Genomic DNA, 20,662 nt, shown 5'->3' with positions numbered 1-20,662 from the left:
TCGATGAACACCCTAATTGACTTTCCAAAGAATGCTTGAAACACCATGTTCATGAAACGTTGGAATGTTGCAGGAGCATTTGTCAGACCAAATGGCATGACTCTAAAAGCATAACAACCCCAAGGAGTGATAAAGGTTGTTTTCAATTGATCCTCCAATGCAATCCCTATTTGAAAGTAACCTGAGTAGCCATCACACACAGTGTACTTCTCATGACCAGCTACCTCATTTAGTATCTCATCCTGAAATGGGAGGGGAAAGTGATCTCTTTTTGTTGCCTCATTGAGTGGATGGTAATCCACACACACCCTCCACTTTCTGTTTTTCTTAGGAGTGACAACAACGGGACAGACCCACTCTGAATTCTCCACTGGATAAATGAAACCTGCTGCTAGAAGCTTTCTTACCTCCTTGAGTAGAGCCTGCTCCTTAATGACTCCTAGCCTTCGTAGCTTTTGAGCCTTAGGTGTGGCCTCTGGCTTCAACTCAATCTTGTGTTGAACAACATCTACTCCACGCACATCGGTGTAGTCTTTAGCAAAAAGCCTCGGAAATTTCCTTAGCACACATTTGAACTCCTCTCTTTCATCCTTTGTAAGTGTTGTAGACAACATACCTTCTAACATTCCTTCATCTTCCACCTTTTGGTTCTCTTGGGAACCTACCTCTTCCAAACCTCGAGAAGAGGTCTCCTGGTTGTTTGGCTTAAACCTTACCCCCATGACTTCAATGGAAGACTCCTCTTCAGTAATGCTGCCGCTACTTTCTTCTTCTGAAGTGCTATCGGTCCAACCTTCTTCTGTCTCACTTTGAGATGATTCTTCATGGAGCTCCTCTTGGCGTTGCTCCTTCATGTCAAAGACAACCTTCTTGTGATTGTCATTCCTGCAAATTAGCTTTCCACTCTCCCAATCCTGCAAAGCTCGCATTTTCATTAGCCATGGTCTTCCTAGGATAAATGGGTAACCATTTCCCTTGGTAGACATGACATAGAAATCCACTGCCTTCTTAATGCCAAAGTCCTCCACAAAAACATTTTTACAAATGCCTACACACCTAGCCTTGCTATTGTTTGCCATTTTCACCTTGATTTCAGGTGTCTCATGGATGTGCATGCCTAGTCTTTGCATGAGTCCCTCTGTCATGATGCAAATTTGTGCACCCCCATCCACTAGACCTTTCCTAACCAATCTTCCTTTGATGTAACAGTCTAGCACCGGTGTAATGTCCTCATTCATTTCAGCTTGTGCAATTTTTACAACAGGCACACTCTCTTTTACCTTTCTCCTAGTGCTAACTGCCCTTGTTAAATCCCTCCTTACTTGTGGACATAATGCAAGAAATTGAGGCCATGAAATATCAGGACCCTTACCTCTCATGTCTTCTAACAAGTCGTACGGAGCCATACCATGTCCAAGAGGGAAGTCTTGGAGGTTGATACGACGTCGAGTCCTCTTGGTTTCCTTGGTTTCCTTTGCCTTCAGGACCCTTACCTCTCATGTCTTCTAACAAGTCGTACGGAGCCATACCATGTCCAAGAGGGAAGTCTTGGTGGTTGATACGACGTCGAGTCCTCTTGGTTTCCTTGGTTTCCTTTGCCTTCTTGCCTTGTCCATGGTCACTTTGTGATGTGACTCCTTCTTTCCCTTTACCTTTTCCTCAGCCACGCTTAATGCCATTGGCTTCCATGTCAACCTCATTTGAATTTGTCACCTCTACCACATGCACATTTGGATCTGGCAAAGGTGGAACTCCTTCTACCCCTTGTGGAGGTGGTCTCGGTCCATTTGGCCTTTGTAGAAGCCTTGGTTGTTGACCAATTCCTTCACCTGCATTCATCACTGGGTAATTCAAGTTAGGTCTCCCTGGCTCCCCACGGGGCCAAGGACAATTATACATCCCATGTCCAGACTCTCCGCAATTCCAACATTGCAAGACTCTCCTAGGTCGTGGATCTCGCTCTTCAGACTTCTTTGCTTGTCCCTTTGGACCTACAGCTTGTGCAAGGTGAATTGACAGGCTGCTTAAAGATTCGTTTAACTTCTCAATTACTTCCGCCGTTACCTCAGGAAGATCTATCGATGTTGATGCTTGTGACTTACCTTTGGGTCTAAGAACTTCTATTGGAACCTCTCCCCTTAAGCACTTGAGTTTCCTATACTTCTCAGCAGCCCTAGTTTCCGCTGCATCAAAAGTAGGAGGTGCACCCGCCTCAACTTTTACGTTAAGGTCAGGAGAGAGTCCGGCTATGAACCTCTCCTTCTTTAAAAATTCTGCACCATCACCAGGGTTAGCAACATTTCGTATCCATAGAGCCCAAAGACGTAGAAACTCTTGCTTGTACAAGTAGTAGTCATTTAAGTCTTTTTGCTTATGAGAAACAATGTCTTGCCATAATTTTTGAGTGTTTTGGGGATCAAAGAAGTATTTCTTGAAACGATTCAAAACTTCTGTGTAATTCCCCTTAACTTCCTCAGGCAAAGAGTCAAACCAAGTGCTAGCATCTTTCCTAAGGACCACCTCAAACATTTCTACACGTTCTTGATCGGTTACTATCCTCTTGATACGGCAAGACATCTTGAAATTTGCTAAAAATAATTCTGCATCCTCTCCAGGCTCTCCAAAGAAAAGAGGATATCCAGACATTTGGCGTTGGCTCTCCATTATTATGAAAGATTACAACACGAGTTACAATAAGGGATACAATAGAGATTTAGAACCACTCGCCTGCAAATGAAGAAGTAAGAAAATACCACTCTAGGTTTTCTTCTTCAGCTATCCAAGCTTCAATAAGGTCTCGATTTGTTTGATCAAAACAAAAAGGTAGACTATTGATGAGCTCTAAGAAGGGTTGAAATTCTTCAAAGCTAAGGCGATAAACAGAAATCTCTAGAACTTCATTTTCTGGATCCAAAAGAGCAACCACGTCCCAAGTGATAAATTGCGCTTGTTCTACAATTCCCAACGCACAAGCGGTTTGTATAAACACTAGATCTTCATGCTCGTCGAAGGCCGTGAGAAAGTAGCAATTGACTAGGAGCTCCTTTCCTTCGAGTTCCACACAGTCGGAGTGAGGCAACCTTCTCACAATTTCATAAAGAACATCCTCATCAAGTCCAATCAAGTTTGCAAGATTTAAAGACTCCACTTGTGCTACAAAATTCCTCGACAAAAACTCCTTATGATTATGGTTAAATCATTCAAAAGCATAAAGAGATTTACAATGTCTCTATGAACAAAGTGTCATAGAAAGTAGAGAAGGATGAGAATTTATACAAATTTGCAATCTTCTCTATGCTCTCTTAATTAAGACAAGCTCTGAATAGCTCCCTATCTCCTTTGTTGAAAGCGAAAGGAAGACTATTAATAAGACGCAAATGAGGGAAAAATTCACCAAATGTGAGTCTATGAAGCATGAACTCTGGCCGCAAGTTTCCTGAAGAGTCTTCCTCAATGGTGAAATGCACTCGCCAAACGCCAAATTTCACTCTATTTACCAATCTTAGGGCACACACTAGTTGGATGAATGCGCGGTCTTCCTTAGTTCCCAACAACAAGAGGAAAATGGAATCCACGCGTAGGACCTTCCGTCTTAACTTCACCACCCTCTTGTTATGAGGGAGACGCCTTACTACTTGCTCCTGCAACTCAATTGGTAATAGAGCTAGATCTCTAAGGATTGAACTTTCACTGCACACACATTCCCAGTTAGAATAAATGATCGTTTTTTTGTTTCTTGTAACAACTTGGACAAAGAAAAAACAAACATACACACTATTTTGCCGGGCTGCACTTCATTTTAAAATGAAATGAACACATGTACATCAAAAGAAGTGTGGTAGTTGATGAGAGGTAGAATGACAGGGTTTGGTGATGCAAGAATTTCTCCTGCTCTTTGGGCACCAAACATGAACACCATTCGTTGTTGAAAATGGATCTTTCTACTAATTGCAACGTTTATTCTAATGTGCGGAGTAAAATGAAAGGGAAAAACCTCTATTCCTGGGCCATTATCAATGGCCTATGCATGTCCTAATGCTTAAAACAAAACAAAAATATAGACGTCCAAAATAAGGTCGTACCTAATGAGAGGCAAAATAAAAGGATTTACTGAAGCGTTTATCTCGGCCAACCTAAGAGGACCTAAAATTCTACGAATGACACGTTGAAATTGCAACTTAGTACTAACAATTATGTGTACCTTTTGCCTTGCAATGGGAATGAAGGGATCATACAAATCTTCGTGATTCATGCAAACTACTTGACTATGCTAAAGGTTGATTCTACCCAAAAATACACAAGCCGTCCTCAGTGGGGGCACCAATTTGAGGCGGTCCGGGGCGGGCAACAAGAAGAGTGGCCTCTAGACACCCTTCAAGGCTCCCGTGCTGCTCAATGGGGCTGGGGCACAACACAACACAAACCAAAACAACAAACCCACAGCCAAATCCCAACTACACAAGGGGCACCACCTAGTTTAAGAGCGAACTAGGATGCAAAAGAGGAGAATCGTTAGAGCAACCCACAAACAAGCAAGGAATTTACACTAACCCTAACACCAATGGAACACTCTCACACACTAAGACACGAGAGAGGGAGAGAGAGAGAGAGAGAGGGAGAGGGAGAGAGATAGTGCTCGGGCTGCTTTGAAACGTATCGGCAATGATCAAGCAAACACAACTATATATTTAAGAAAGAGAGAGAAAGGGGGAGGGGGTGCTTGTTGCATTAATACCTTCTTACAAATCTGTCATGACAAATCAAAGTGAGATTAGTATTTGTTCAACATAGCTTGCGTAAATTTCACCACAACACATCACAAGAAAAGCCACCCCAATCACTATCTTAAGGCCAGGGGAGTCCTCTCCACCCTGTCGCCCTCTTACAGTATGTGGGATTTATGGCTAGATTGATGACAACACCAGAGACAAGCTATCAAGAACTTAACAAAAAACACCAAGACACTTACGCATCATTGTTGTCCATTACTTCACGTTGGAAGGGAGACAAAGTATTCAAGCTTAGTCCAAATCCACCCTCCTTGATTCAGCAAATATTGGGCTTACACTAGTAGGAGAAATGATAGATTTCCTACTCTCAATTGAATGATCACTCTCTCTCTTACAATGGCATATAGTTCCCTTGCTAATCCCCTATTACAACACATGCACATGCATAAGACAATGAGCTTCCACTCAAGAGCTCCTTCTAGAGAGGTTGAGCTTGGCTTCTCAAGCTATAGCATAGTGCTCTTGCTTATGGCTCCCTTTTTGTGCTAGCTACACCCTCCTTTTATAGCAATTTTGAAGGCTAGGGTTACTCCTCTAACCATGGTTGGGTTAGATTTTCAGCAATTTATCTAATTTCTTTTGCTTGGAATTATCAAGAAGTTGGTGGGGAAAGAGAGAGGAGAGAAATGGAGGTGATAGGACTTTTCATAGTGGGTTAGTGTTAGTAGAGTTAGTATTAATTTACAAATGGAATTGGATATTTACAATGGGAGTATCCATGTAGGATACAAATAAGGAAGAAAAACTCTTAAGAGGTAAGAAAAGGTGGATTTCTTACAAGGTTGATGCTCCAAGTGTCTTGAGTAGGGCCAATTTTGACGCTTGTTGACGGTCCACTAGCTTTGACGGTACATTTTTTCTCCACTCTTGACCTTCCTTGAGAGACAAGGTAATTGAAGCTGAGTAATCAACCACCATGATGCTGTCTTTTAAGAGAAGAGGCTGAATTTTGTGGTTTTTTGATAGATATGGGTAATTTGGAGGAGGAAAAATGAGACTAGGTGGTCAATTTTGGAATGGAATTGTGTGTGGGAGGTATGAGTTCACCATGGTTTCTCTTATTCTTCAAGGTTGAGGAGAAGGTGAGTAGGGTGTAGAGAGGAGTGGTGAGAGAGATGGGGATGATGAGTGGAGAAGTGTGTGTGAAAGAGGAAAATGATAAAGTGGAAGAGAGAGTGTGGCTGCATAGCATGGGAAAACTGGGGTCCACTAAAAAAATGATAGCTCACAGCTCGTAGCTCAAAAAAATATGAAAAAATTTGAGGCAAAAGTTCAGCCTACGAGCTACAACTTTTGTTTGTATCACCTTTTCAAATTCGGAGAGCAAGTGAACTTTAAAAATTCAGCAAAACCGACCGTTTTTTTCCACTGCAAAGGTCCTTGTGGGGTCCTTCTTTGGATGATTCTTTTGAATACCTCCAAGAGTGAGCCCTCCATAGTGCATGTATGCATGCCACCTACCCTTGACCTTATTTGGTAGGTCTATAATTGAAGATATTGTTGAGATTAGGATATAAGTGAATAGTACAACTAAGAAAATCAAATATTGAGGGGTCTAAAAAATATGTACATGTCAAATATAAATAATATAAGTGGAAAAAATATAAAGGGGTCAAAAGAAATTTCTCTCATTATGAGGCTACCATAAAAAGATAAATATTTTTGGTGTTCTAATTTTTTTAGAAAAAAACAAAATAGATGTAGGAAGGGAAAAATCAAAATAGTGAAAAAATATACACATAAATAAAACTAGTTTTTTTGGATTTTTGTTGGGGTGGAGTTACACCAAATATAAGAGAAGCTTACATGAAAATATTTCTATATGGAATAAAGAGTATGAAAAATGGTAAGAAAAAATTGTGGTAATAGTGAGGCAATGTACAGAGCATAAATAACACACACCTAGGTAGAAATATTTAAATAAATACCAAAATAATTATGAAAAAATCTTTTATTTAGGCCCTATATACAAAGAAATATTTACATACGCATGGGCCATAATATACTTATATTTTTTAATTTTTTTATTTTTTTTTGGCTTTACTAGCCCAATGACTAGCTAATTGAGGGTTTTTTAAGAAGATATGGGAAAAGTCCCATGACTCACGCACGCCTATGTACAGTGAAATGGTAGGGATAGCCACAGTGTTTGGGTGATTTTGGTAGGGTGAGGTAACTCACTGTGGCAATTACAAAGAGCCGAAAAACGGCTATCATTAGCCCTCGGCCAAGGTTTTGTGCATTGGTGTGCCCTTGGCCCGCTTTTGATCTAGAATCCTTCTTATCCTAGTTTGGCTGATGTGGTGTTCAGTCACTAGTGTTACTGGCCTCTCACATGGGCTGGTGGACTCAGTAAAATTATTAGGATATTTCTTCCTTTGCTTCTCAACCCAATCCCTATCCATGAGAATTGCATTCATATCAATCTCTGCTATACGTAAAATGCTCATTGATGTGAGCATGTGCTTGATCTTCTTTGTCCCATACTGCTTGCAAAGCTCTTCTCATCTCATGGCCTTCTTCAAGCTCCTAATGTTATCATTATTTACCTAGATACACCAATTGGGTCCTTGAATAGTCAGCATCTGACTCTAATAGTTATGAATGGCTCTCATACTTCTAATCCAAGGAATGCTCAGTAGCATACCATATGCACCTTATACGTCCACCACTAGTAGAAAGCTTTTTTTTTTTTACTTTTTCTTTCCCAATTTGATCTGCAAATTTTCTATCAAACTAGTGGCCTATAAAATTCCTTAGTCAACCATTTGTATCTTGAACAACTTGGCTTCATTTCTAGAAAAACCATTTTTCGCCTAACCTACTCTCCCAAGATATTCACTCCTACCCTGCCATCCAATATAAAACCTAATAACGGATCACATTGCTTTCTGATCTTATGATCTACTTGGATGAATAGAACCTCATCATCTTTGATGGCAGATAGGTCCATGGCCATCGCTTCCACTACTTACTTCCTCTTCTTCTTGATAAATGTTGCAGCTTCTAGTAAAATGCACCTGATATCCTCTAGCTTGGCCTTTAGCTTTTGAATGTGCTTTGCAAACTTTGACATAGATTTCATCTTGCTCATTACTAGAACTGCTATTTAAACTAGAAGACCTTTATTCCAATTGACTATGTTTGCAGTGCCACTTAGTTGGCCTTCTACATTTGGTGATTGATTGACCCTTGCGTGAGGATTTGGATTGCCCTTGAGTATTTTCCATCCTCAAGTATGTGCTCTCACCCTAGCTAATTGCCAAGTCTATGCTAACTTGTTGTACTTCCTTAGCTAGGCACTCCATCAAGGCCATCATCGACTCATCCAATCCCTTACTAGTCTTTTTCTTATGAGATAATCCTATGGGCATGATTTCCTATGCTACAGTCTCTAGATGGTTCTAGCCTTAGAGAACTCAAGTTGCTTTGGAATCTTCTTTTTCAGCTCCTCTATGATATTGGATACTAGAGCACCTTTTTCTTGGCCTTAGCCTTCCATGTAGCCCACTACTTTTCCCCTCTATGAGCCTCTTTAGTCTACTTTGTTTCTTGTTCTAACTCATCTAGTAGGTCCTCAATCACCAATCCCTTCCTTTTATTGGTAACTCGCAGTAGAATTGGTTTTGCTGGCTTTGTTTTAGCTACTTTTGGCTTCACGCTATATGCAAGGCCAAGAGTAAGACCAGGCAAGCCAAGAGCTAGGGCCAAGATTCACATGTGGTCAAGGGGTGCCATATTTAGTAGGCTATGAGCCTATATATGGTGAGTTGCATGAGTTAGTCCTCATAGTCTTATATAGGTATCAGACCTAGGGGAGGGAGAAAACTATGATGGAGGGAAGGAGAAGCTTGTACGAGTCCTTTGCATGGTCAAGCATTCTCTCTCTCTCTCTCTCTCTCTCTCTCTCTCTCTCTCTCTCTCTCTCTCTCTCTCTCTCTCTCTCTCTCTCTCTCTCTCTGGGATGCATGTCTAACCTCACCATCCTATCTTATTGCAGTATTAGCGAGAACCACGATTAATTTGTCAAACCATGGGACGAAGCTAACTCGACTAGTGCATAGAGGCTACAAGAGGTTGTTAATCTCTTGGAAAACAACTAACAACTCGCATCTAACTCAAGCTACACTCAAGTGACTGAAATCACCAAAAGCCAATTGCTCAACGGTAAGCAAATCACATCCGTTACAGCATCAAATGACATCCAAACGTAGCGAAACTTCTAGGACAAGTTTATAAGACCTAAGCACACATGCATATGGCCTCAAATCCCACTTTAGGTCAAGTTCCAAAATTGCGATTATTAACAGCAGTGGGTTTTTGACCTAGTCGTTTTCGACCCAGAATGCACTTAATTGCTTAGCAATGATGCCCCAATACCCCGCCTATGCTTAGTTTTTTATTTAAAAGTGTAAATTCCTAGTTATGATGAAATTAAGCCGCGGATTGGCGACGCCAAAAACTACGAAATACTGTGAATGGCTTACATCAATGCCTAGAGCTCTTACCTGCAGTTACAATGCAACAAACGCAATCGCAATGTGACAACCCGAGAGGGAGTAGGAAGCGTGAGAAGGAGAGAATTGCGTGTCGTTAGCTCACGCTGTGTATTTATTATCCAAAAACGTATACAAAAATTACAAAAATTGGCTTTTATACCTTAGCCAAGGTTTTTGAGTGGTCAAAACTAATAATCTGGAGTTCTACCAAAGCTAGGAATTGACTAGCTGATACAATCTGAAAGCTTGTAGCCTTGGCTCATTAATTACAAAGTTTACCAAGAAAATAGGAGTTACAATATTCTTGATTTATCAAAATAATAATTGTTTTACAAGGAGAACTCCGAAAAATGGTGTCCGTGTTAGCTTGTTGCTAACATTTCTCCCCTCCTCGCTTGTGTCGTCCCTTGACACAGCTTTATGGGCTGAAGTAGTCTTCGGGTTGACGGCAGGCGAGGCGGTCTTTCAGTGTTTCCAGTGCCTTTTGGTATCTGATTCTTTGTTCTTTGTCAAGCACTTGCAGAAATTGCATGGTGACTTGGTTTTTCAGTTCCATCGTTGAGTAGCTTACAAATCTGGATGTGAGGTTGCTTATCACCGGCAAAAATATCTTCATTCGCCAGGTGAAGAATCCAGTGTAGAATGCTTCTTCAAAGGCTAGCATATTATGCGAGGGCAGGAACATGCATCTGGCATAGAATCCGTAAAGGATTTCTTCTGAAGGTTGCCCACTCAGATCGTAACATAAGCCTTTGTTCCCTTCCAAGAATGAGAGCCATGGGGCTCCTGTCTGCTCAGGCTCATTGAAAACTTGTATGCATGTGAGTAGCATCCTGCAGATCTTATATAGCATTTCATAGGAGAGATCTGGTAGACTCTTGAAGAATGACATGGCGTCCGTTAGGGTTTTCACCATGTACTCCTTCGTCGCTTGGCCTCTCTCTGGAGCTGGCAGCCTGGGGAAGTTGAGCCAAGTTGGCCTCTTCTTCTGCAGTGTTTCATGCGCTTGCCATGTCCTTACCCTGGGTACAGGGCAGAAGGTTGGATCTTTTTGTAAGGCTACAGGTGCTCTTGTGAACAGAATCAGTTCTTGTTCAACCAGCTTAACCTCCACTTTGGGTGGTCTTTCTCTGCGCCATCTTCTTGCATATCCTTGTATAGCCGTACTTTTACCTGTAAAAGTTCTACCTTGATGTGCGGGTATGGCAAGGATAGTTGGTGCCATTGAGCGTTGATTTGATTGGGAGTGAGTTGAGTGGCGTTGACAGAGTGTAAAACTCTCAACTCCCAATCCATAGCGGCCTTCCACTGCTCATCCACCTCTAAGGTGATTTTCTCCTTCACTGTGTCTTCTTCAGCTTTTGACAGCTAGACCATTGGCACTGTATCTTCGTCTATGATGTGGACCTGAAAGTCTTCATCACCACTCGGCTCTGATGTGGACTGCGTCTCAAATTCAGCAAACGAGACTGAGGGAATTTCTATTTGGGGCGGCTCTAAAGTGCCTGCCTCTTCCTGCATGATTTATCCATTTGAGTTCTGCTATCTCCTTCAGGAGCTCCTCCTCTCTTTGAGCCCGCATCAGTGCCAAGTCTCTGCATTGTGACTGTGCAAGCTTTAATTCCAGTTCTAAATCCCTGTTTTTCTTTTCAAGTGCCTTGTACACTTCATCACTTCCCTTGATCAAGGCCACGGCTGGATTTTCTCTGATTTGCCGCAAGAAAATGGTCTGATCATTGATTCTCTGTTCGGAATATTGCAGTGAAGCATTGGCAACATCTAGCTGCACTTGAATTTTTTGAGCTGACAAAGAGGTTGTAAGAAGTTCATTCATGACTTCTGTCAGCTACTCATCCTTTATTTTGCAAGCATCAGATAATCTAGTGAGGAGGTCACCTAACTCCTCCATTTCCTTTTGTTGTTTGTCTCTGGCTATCTGATGTTGTTCCGCTTCTATCTTTAGCTCTTGCACTTGCCTTTGGAGATCAATGATGTAATAATCCTGTCTTCGAGCTCTCCTTGAAGAGCATCGATGACCATTTCTAGTTCCTTGGCCTTTGTGCTGTGGTTTAAGGCTGCTAAGCGGATTTTCTCTGTCAGGTCTTGCATCTGCCTTGCATACTCATTTACTTGTTAAATAACTTCGTCTTCCTCCTGTCTTGCTAGTTGGGATGTGCGTGTAGCCTCCTGTGTTGCTTCTTGCTATGTTGTAAGTGCTGGTGGTTCTATAGAGGTAGATGGTTGTTCTTCTCCTTGGCCATGGTGAGGCTTTGATGCCTCGGCAGTTTCTGGCTGAGTGGAAGTAGATGGTGTGGTCTCAATCCTTACCGTCTCTTCAGGTGCTGGCCTTTCTGCCTTCTCTCGCTTGGGCTCCGTGGCTCGGGCTCCGTCTCATGTGTAGTGGTATGCTCTTTTTCTGTATCTACTTCCTTATCAGTTTCTTCCGCCGGCTTTTGAGTTTCTTCTGCTGCCTGCTCCGGTTCTGGCTCGGCTTCTTTTTCCTCATGTCCTTCGGTGTGGTCAGCTTTTTGTGTAGCTTCTGTTCATTGGGTGGATTCAGAATTTTTTTCTTTTTCAATCTCTACTTCTTCATTAGTACCTTGGCCTGGTGGTGATGGTGGTGGGCTAGGCATGGGATGGTCCTGTTGTTCTAGCAGCGGTGAGGTGGGTCGGGGAGATGCCTAGCTTTGCTCTGAGTAGCCACTTATTCTGCTTTCTTTGCCGCTTCTTTTGCCTCTTTCAGCTTTAGGGCTTCGGTCTCTTGGTACATTCTTTCTAAATAATCTTTTGGATCCTCTACCTCTTTTCTTGTATGATGCTTTGTTCGAGGTCCTTTCAGTCCTGTGGGTACGCACTTTTCTGGGTCCTTTCCTTGTGTTTGCCTATTGCGTTGGTAAGCCTGTTTTTCTCTTTGAAACGTGCTTGTTTTTGAGCTGGCTCCTCTTGGTGGGTAGCCACAGCTTTCCTCTTCATCTCTTCCCTTCTAGCTCTCTTTTCTTTGTTGTGAGAGCTCTCGTTGTCGTGCCGCTCTAGTGAGCTGTCATTTGATTCATCACCTGATTTAAAATATCTTTTACCTGATCTTGTAGCCCTTAGAGAGGGTTGTGCTACCAAGATCTATGTATTCTAATCAGGGACAGGCGGTAGATCATCAGCCATGCCGATGGCATGATAGGCTATTCTTGTCAACACTTCTGGCGCGCCCAAGTATGTGATTTTACCCTCCTTCTTGGTGCCCTTCAAAGTTGTCAAGACATACTGCACATGGTCCACAGGCTGCCTTGTTGTTGACTTAGAACATGAGTAAAGGTGGTGGCCATGGCGTGATTTGGTGTCGTGTACCTTGGTGGCATTTTTGCCAAAAAATGAAAGTGTTGATGGTACAGAAGGTCTGGCTCTTCCACCTATTTGTGGATAAGATCGGCGATGTGGCCGCGGTTGTTTCCTTGGTAAATGTGCCCGCGGTTTTCCTGTCTCTTGCCCGCATGGTCATTCATTTAGTGGGCAGTCTGAGTGCCTCTGACACTATTTCTTTTGTGATTACTACCTCGACCTTGTTCCCTTGGGTGTCTGATATCTGGGCGGTTCCGTCTTCTTTGATTGTGGACAGAAGCTCGTAAGCTTTCTGAAAGTCCACTCCGCAAGGCTCTTGTTCGTAGAAATGTCAGAGCCCCAACCTGCGGTTAGCCTCTTTGGTTTCTGACTTTGCAGCTACATCATAGACCTCTTTAGGCAGGAGTTGCAACTCCACCTAATACCCTTCTTCACTCTTGAATCTGCCAGTGAAGACCGTGGTGTGGTGTTCTTCCAGTTGTTCTTTAGAAAGATAGGATGCTTTTGCCGCCTTGACTGACTCGGGGTCCAGTTGATACGCAGGCAGTTCTTGTAGTTTCTCTTTTTGGTTTAGCTTCTTCTTGGCCTTCTCCGCAGCTTGCATTGCTCCCCTCATGTCTCGTGTGAGACGGCGCTAAAAAAGGTCAACTGTAGGCTCCAGAAATGTCATGTGAAAGAGGCCGAAATCTCTCTCTGCAAAGGATCCAAGTGGAAATGAAGTGGTTTTAGTCTACAATGGATATCTATACCTGGACTTTCCGAACCAAATTTCCCCAGATTCCCCGGTTAGTCCTACTAGGCCGTGAAATCTATGTTAGACTCAAAAATTTCTCTGATCGGATTCCTGTAGCTCATTCTGCAAGAATTTTGCAAAAGTAGGCCTGGCCGCCTAATTTAGGCTTCTCGCTTGCCCTCTTCAAACATTGCCCTTAATTACTTAATTACTTAGTACTTAGTGCCCTTCACTTAGTGCGCTTCCACCCCTCCTAGATGGCGTACTCCGGGATGATCGTGTGCATGGGTTGAACAATTTTGTCTATGCATAGCCCTCATTGGATCTATCATGATATGAAGATCAATGCAATTCAAACGAATATGTTGTGCAAGAGCTGGGTCTTGAGTGATTAACTCACGGGTTTCCAATGTCGAGCTTTGATGCTGATGTCTTCCAAAGAGAAATTCTTGTAGCTTTTGTGCTCTCTGTTTGATTGTACCATCAGGGTGTTTTAGCACGTTGATTGCTTGAGTTGTTGGTAGCACGTTAGACTGTTGTCGAGCTTTTTCTCGCCATTGGTAGCTCGGTCGGCTTGGTGCTGCATGGTATGTTGGAGTTTGTTGAGACTTAACTTGCCACTGTTTGATTGGTTTTGTGGTTTGTGGATAAGATAAGTGTTCCTTTTTCTTCCAAACACATTTCATGTTAGGTTCCTTGCTCGGAGATACTCGATTTTGTGTTCGAATCCATGGAACCTTCTTTTGTTTCTTCGGTGAAGTTTTAGGCACCCAGATATGAATTGGTTTATCCTTAAGCTGTGATTTTGGTACCCAAATCTGCCTAACTCCTTGCATGCTACCTGTAGCATTTGATTGTCGAGGGGATGGAGAAGATTGGCTTCGTGGATTGGTCTGCCGATTGCTTCTTTTCCATTCCTCCTTGCTTGGTGCGATTTTGGAACAATGAGTTGCCCTCCTTTAGGTGATAGCTTTAGCTGATTCGTATCCCAATCTGGTACTGCTTTGTATGTACGCATCCAGGGAATTCCAAGAATCATCGTCTCATTCATGTGTTCATCTGGCAAGCATACAAACTGATGCGTACATGAACATCCATGTACTACCACATTCAAGTTGACTACTCCCAATGTTGGACTTGGATTCTTGTTGCATCCTTTGATTGTCGCTATTCCTGCAGTCAATGCTTCACTTCTTGCCTTCTTGTATGTGGAATAATTGACTGCATTCACTCTAGCTCCTGTGTCTACCAAAGCATTGGTGCTATGAGTGTTGAGCTGTACTTTGATGCGCAGATCCATTTCATCTAACCAGTCCTCATCTGTTGAAACTGCGTCTTTAGGTAATTCCCATTGCGATCATCTAGTTCCAAAGTGTTGATGGGAATCGGTATCTGTTGATTCTTGAGAGCAGCTTTACGCTTGAGTACCCAAAGTCTAGCTTCCTCTTGGGCTTCATCAATAAACTGCTATCGCTTGATCTTCCTTTGTTTGGCTGCATGCATTCTCTCTAACAATTCATTGGTAAGTGGCAAATTATATTTCTTTAAACGACATCCACTAATCCAATTAGCCATTGGTTCACCATCTAGGGTGGACAATTTTACAGCTCCACTTGGAGATACATCTTCAATGATAAATGTTCAGTTTCCCTTTTTCTTAAACTTTGGAATGTGCTGCTTAAGGAATACACTAAAACTAAGTCCCCTTTTTTGAAGATTTTTGTGATTAAGTGGGAATCAAAAAAACTGTTTTTGTTTCTGCTTTTGTGCATAGATATGAGCCTTTGCTCGTCTAGCTTTTCCAAATCTTCAAGTCTTTCAGACAATTCATGTCCAGTCCACTCAAGATTTTGTGCTACCCTTAATGTCGGCAATAGAAATTCTATTGGCAGTATGGCATCAAGACCATAAACAAGGTTAAAGGGTGTAGCATTTAGAGCTGTTTTGAATGAAACTTGATAAGCCCATAGAGCAGCATGGAGATTCATTTCCCAGTATGTCCTTCCTGAACTAACCACTTTGGTCAGTACCGAGCTAAGAATTTTATTTGTATGCTCAGCTTGTCCATTTGCTTGTGGGTGATAGGGAGCTGATTTGTTATGGATGACCATAAACTTATTAAGCAAATACTTTATTACCTCATTGAGGAAATGAGTTCCCCGATCACTGAAAATCTCTATCAGCAATCCATATCTCGTGAATACATACTCATATAAGAATGCAGCAGTGGTTCTGGCATCATTCTTTTGAGTCGCTTTAGCCTCATCCCCTTGGTCAAATAGTCCGTAGCTACAATGATATTGAGCTTGGGTTTTGTAAGCAGGTGGTTGTATCGATCCAACAAAATCTATACCCCATTTTGCGAAGGCTCTAGCCCCCATCATTGGTCTTAAGGGCATGCTGTCTACTTGTGTTGGCATTTTTGCTCTTTGACAAGCATCACACCTTCGAACATATTCTTTGGCATCTGCAAAAAGTATTTGCCACCATATGCCTGCCATCAAGATTGCTCTTGCGGTGGTCTCACTAGAAAAGTGACCTCCAGCTAATCCAACATGTGCTTTTTCTATAATCAGAATATAGTCATTTTCATTTGCACAAAGATGCAAATGGTTATCTTTACCTCTCCAATACCATTGGTTTCCAATAAGAGCATAGTCTCTTGCTTCAGTTTCAATTGCTCTTTGACGACGTTTACTCATATCCTCAGGAAATGTTCGGCTCGATAAGTAAGTAACCAGATAATTACTCCACTTTGGAACAGGTGACATTTGAAACATTGTTACATGTTGGCTAATAGGTAATGTCTATACTTTTTAACGGCATAGATCATTCCTAGTCCTTCTCTTTTGGTGGTTGTGTAATTCTTTTCTGCCATGTTCAATTGTTGGCTAGCATAAGAAATAGGAAAGTCAATTTTCCCATCTCCTGGTTGGGCTAGTATACAACCAATAGCAAAGTTTAAAGCATCTACATGTACATGGAATACCTTATCCCAATATGGTGCTTTCAAGATTGGAGCTGAGGTGAGATCTTGCTTATGCTTCATAAAGGATTCTTCACATACCTTGGTCCATTCAAAATGCGTAATCAAGCTATACATGGGTTTTGCAATTATAGCGTACATGTAGATGAACCGTCGGTAATATCCACAATGTCCCATGAAGGCTTGTACCCCTTTGACTATTGTTGGTCTAGGCAAATCAGCAATGACATGAATCTTCTCAATATCGGTAGCTATGCCATTTTTAGACACGATATGTCCAAGAATTTTCCCTTGTTTTTCCATGAATGTGCACTTTTCAGGGTTTAAGCAAATCCTATAAAGTCTACATTTCTCGAATACCTTTTTGAGGTGTTCAAAATGATCAGCTCGGATGGACGAATGTACGCATATGTCATCCATGTATACTTCTAAGAATTTCCACAGATACTGTTTGAAAGCATGGCTCATCAACCTTTGAAATGTGACTGGAGCATTAGTCAAATATACCCCATTCTGTTGAAAAAGCATTTTTATGCTGATCTTTTTTGTCAACCAAAAGTTGATTGTATCCCAAAAATCCATCTAAGAAGCTGTAAGCTTCTTTTCCTGCCACTCGTTCTAAAACATGCTCAATAATCGGAAGAGGAAAGTTGTCTCTAATGTGGCTGCATTCACTTTTTTGAGATTAACACACACTCGTAATTTCCCATTCTTCTTACGCACTACCACAATTGGAGACACCCAATCTGTGTGTTCAATTTCGTAAATGAATTCAGATTCCTTTAGTTTTTCAATCTCTTCTTTGATATTCCTGGCAAATGTTTCGTTATAAGTGTATGGTCTATGTCTACTTGGTTTCGCATCATCTATGATGGGTATAGTATGTTGACAGATTTCTAGATCAACACCCTTGAGATCCTTGTAAAACCAAGTGAAGATATCCCGGTATTCCTTTAACAAGCTTAGCAAAAGCTTTTCTTCTTCTTTTGTTAGGTCATTTGCAATGTAAGCAGGTCTAGGCTCTTCTCCTGGTTCAGCCAAGTCTACCTTTTTAGCCTTTTCAGGTCCTTCGTAAGACTCACCTTGTTTCCGTAGTTCCCTATTAGGTTGTTCAATTATGATTTCTTGATCTTGGAGAGTATACTTTTTGTAATGGGATGGAACATGCATTACATCCTTACTATCCTCTTCCGTGGTTTCCATTTCGGTTGTGTATATCTCCTTTAGAGCTTTTTTCAACTCTTGATATTTCTTTTTTCGCTCGACGCTGGTCATGAGTGGTTTTTTATCCTGAGATTTTTTGTGAGTACCCTTTCTTTCTTTTCTCGATATCTGAGACATTTCTGAGTTTCTGTTTGAAGGATATCTTCCAGTTATTTTGTCCTTGACACAATCATTAGCATCTATTTGCATCAGGAATTGTGTTTTACTGGAGACTTATGCCATAGGTCGTGTTTTCACGATATTGGTGTCTCTCTTTCGTCTATACCATCTTTGTCTTCTTGATTTCTGGTTTGGAAAGTCAAAAAACTTTTCCTCCCCTCCCTTTAAGAGTAACTGAGCTCTCGTATGCTCTTTTTCTGACCCCGAATCTTCTGAGGTAGCTGAGTGTTCATCTAACTCATCAGTTGCATCGTAGTAGAGGTCAAAAAAAACTTGTTGAGCTTTTATCAAGTCCTTGATTTTCTCATCTTTGTTTTCAATGTTGAGGACTGACATCATTTGTATGGGAATTATGTCGTAGCCATCCTCATTGAAATATTGAGTAGGCATAGATGTATTCACACATACATCCATTGTCTCTAAAATTTGAGTCCATCGAATGGTTCGAATAAATGCTCTGGAAAGGGCTCAGGTATGTAGGCTTCGTCTGTACAGTCCCTTTCTAGGATACATTCCTCTCGGCTTAAGCTTCCATTTTCTGAAGCTCCGTACATCCAAATAGGAGTGTCTTTGTTTAACCGGGATGGGAGTTTAGTTTCAAACGAAGAGATTGAATCAAACTCTTTGGATGGGTGTTTTCAAGACATCTCTATAAGTGTGATTTTTTAGATTGACTGTTGTTATAGATACCACCTGCTTTAAGTACAGATAGTTGTTTCCCCAATCTTGGATAAGCTGTACCTGTCGCATGAAAGGTTTTTCCAATATGATTTCATAGTTGAGTTTTTTCCCAAAGTCTACTATGGCAAAAGTGTGTTGATATTCAATTCAACAGGAGTTGACTATCACTTGACTATCACTTTTTCAAGTAGCCCTAGTGGTCTCTCAATGTGTCCGTCAGCCAACTGCAATTTCATTCGCGTTTGTCTAATGGCTGGCTATCCCCAGGACTCCCATACTGCTTTAGTGGCTATGGCTATGGCTATGCCAGCTCCACTGTCCAGTATTGCCATGGTTTCAATGTCATTATATTTCACTGAGAGGTAGTGTTTCCTTCTTCCCCTTCATAATATTCTCCGACCTTGTTCATAGGAACTGATCGAATCTCTTTTTTTTCCATTTTATTTTTCAATTCTCCCAAATTCTTAGAGATTAACCCCGTTATCCCCACCTTCTCTAGGGTTTTCTGTAAATCATTCCATAAGTATGGCATGAGTTTCAATAGTTCTCCCAAAGTAAGAGTGCATTGGATGGGTGTAGACATGATAGAATAAATATTGTCTACTTCTAGGGTCTATTTGGCTCTTTTTACTTGAGTGGTCTTGCACACGATGGATTCATCTTCGTTATCTCCCAAGTAAAAAGGTAATGTTTTTAATGTCAAAGGTTTAGATATTCCTGAAGCTTCCGATCCACAATACCCGTACAAGGATTGTAAATCCATGTTCATATCAGATGGTAGGTTATCCAACCAAACTTCCTCTATAGGAGTTGACTTTAAAGTTAGGCTTCCATCATTGATCTCTCTTACCTTTTCCCATAAGTGTCCTAGCCAGTCTTCCTCTGCGAATGGAATTCCGTCTAGGGCACGTCTTCGCTGTCTGGCACTATAATGTTTGGTTCATTTGTTTCTAGGTGGGGTTCTACCACCACATCGGATTTTCCTTTTGTTTCTTCTATCGCAAGCTCTTCAAGTTTTGCAATACTTTCAAATTAGGTTTTTGTTTATCAAGCATTTCTTGTGTGATTCTTACCAAGTTTTGATAAGCTTCTAGCTTCGCTGCTTCCATGTCTGTACATGGATAGTTTTTCCATTTGTTTTCCATGTTTTGGCCTGCTTTAAGTCCTGCTTGGTAGGTTCCAAGGCAGCATTAATAGGCTCAAAAAATTTATCAACCAGAATGGATCCTCTAGATTTCACGATTGTTTTCTTGAATTCACTGCCAGTTTCTTTCAACTTGTCTTGGGCTAGCATTTTCGCTTTCTCTTCGTTTTCACCCCGTTGTTTTGTTTTCTCATCTCATATCTTTTGCTTCTGCTCCTTTTGATTCTTTGAGAAGAAACTTTCGTGTTCTCCGAATCATCAGAGGAGTTGTGTTTCTTTTTCTTTTCCTAAGCTCTAGTGATTACCCTGATTAGAACAATCGGTTCGCTCTCTGATGAGCTACTAGGCATCACTTGGACTACGTTTACAACAGTTTTTCCCTTGTTCAAAGGATTCTTAGGACAATCTTGCGGAAAGTGTCCTCCCTTTTTGAAACATTGTATGCAATAGGCTTCAATTGGTTTGAGGTTTTTGTCAAACTCTGGACATTCATTTTTCCAATGGTCATTTATGACAGTTTCCTGTTCTAGGCTTCATCATGGGTCTTTCCATGGGAGATCTGACACCTTGATTAGCTACATAATACATTGGTGCGAGCTCTGGTGGAGCATAAGTCATGGTTTCTTCCATTGGTGGTGGATGTCGACTATACCAATCTCCTTCTACCATTACTTTAGATGAACTAGGCTCTGCATAGGGTGTAACAGGCACTAATGCTTGTTCATCTATGACTCCTTTCGAGTGCATGTACTTTACACACTGCATTATGTCCTCGATGCGAAGGTTTTTGTCCCAACACAGGTTGAGGTCTTTCCATACCCATTGGTGGTCTTTGAGCTTGGGCCATATTAGGTTGATATATGTCATTGGGTTGCCCTTGGGGCCTCATGGGCACGTACTGAACATTCCCATCATACTTTGGTCTGAAGTAGCACTCGTGGGTTTCATGGTTGGTCCATTTATCCTCGATTTCACACCATTTTTGTGGCCTAATTGGTTGTCCTTGTGGAGGTATCTCTTGTCCCTATGGAGGTATCCCTTGTCCTGGCGCTTCTTGCATATTGTTCATCATGTCGTTCATCCTTTTTAGCATATCTTCTATGGCTGAGAGTG

The sequence above is a fragment of the Adiantum capillus-veneris genome, chromosome 9 (assembly GCF_014529385.1).
Source record: "Adiantum capillus-veneris isolate H3 chromosome 9, ASM1452938v2, whole genome shotgun sequence".
Classification (NCBI taxonomy): Eukaryota; Viridiplantae; Streptophyta; class Polypodiopsida; order Polypodiales; family Pteridaceae; genus Adiantum; species Adiantum capillus-veneris.
Note: the sequence above shows the minus strand (reverse complement) of the source record.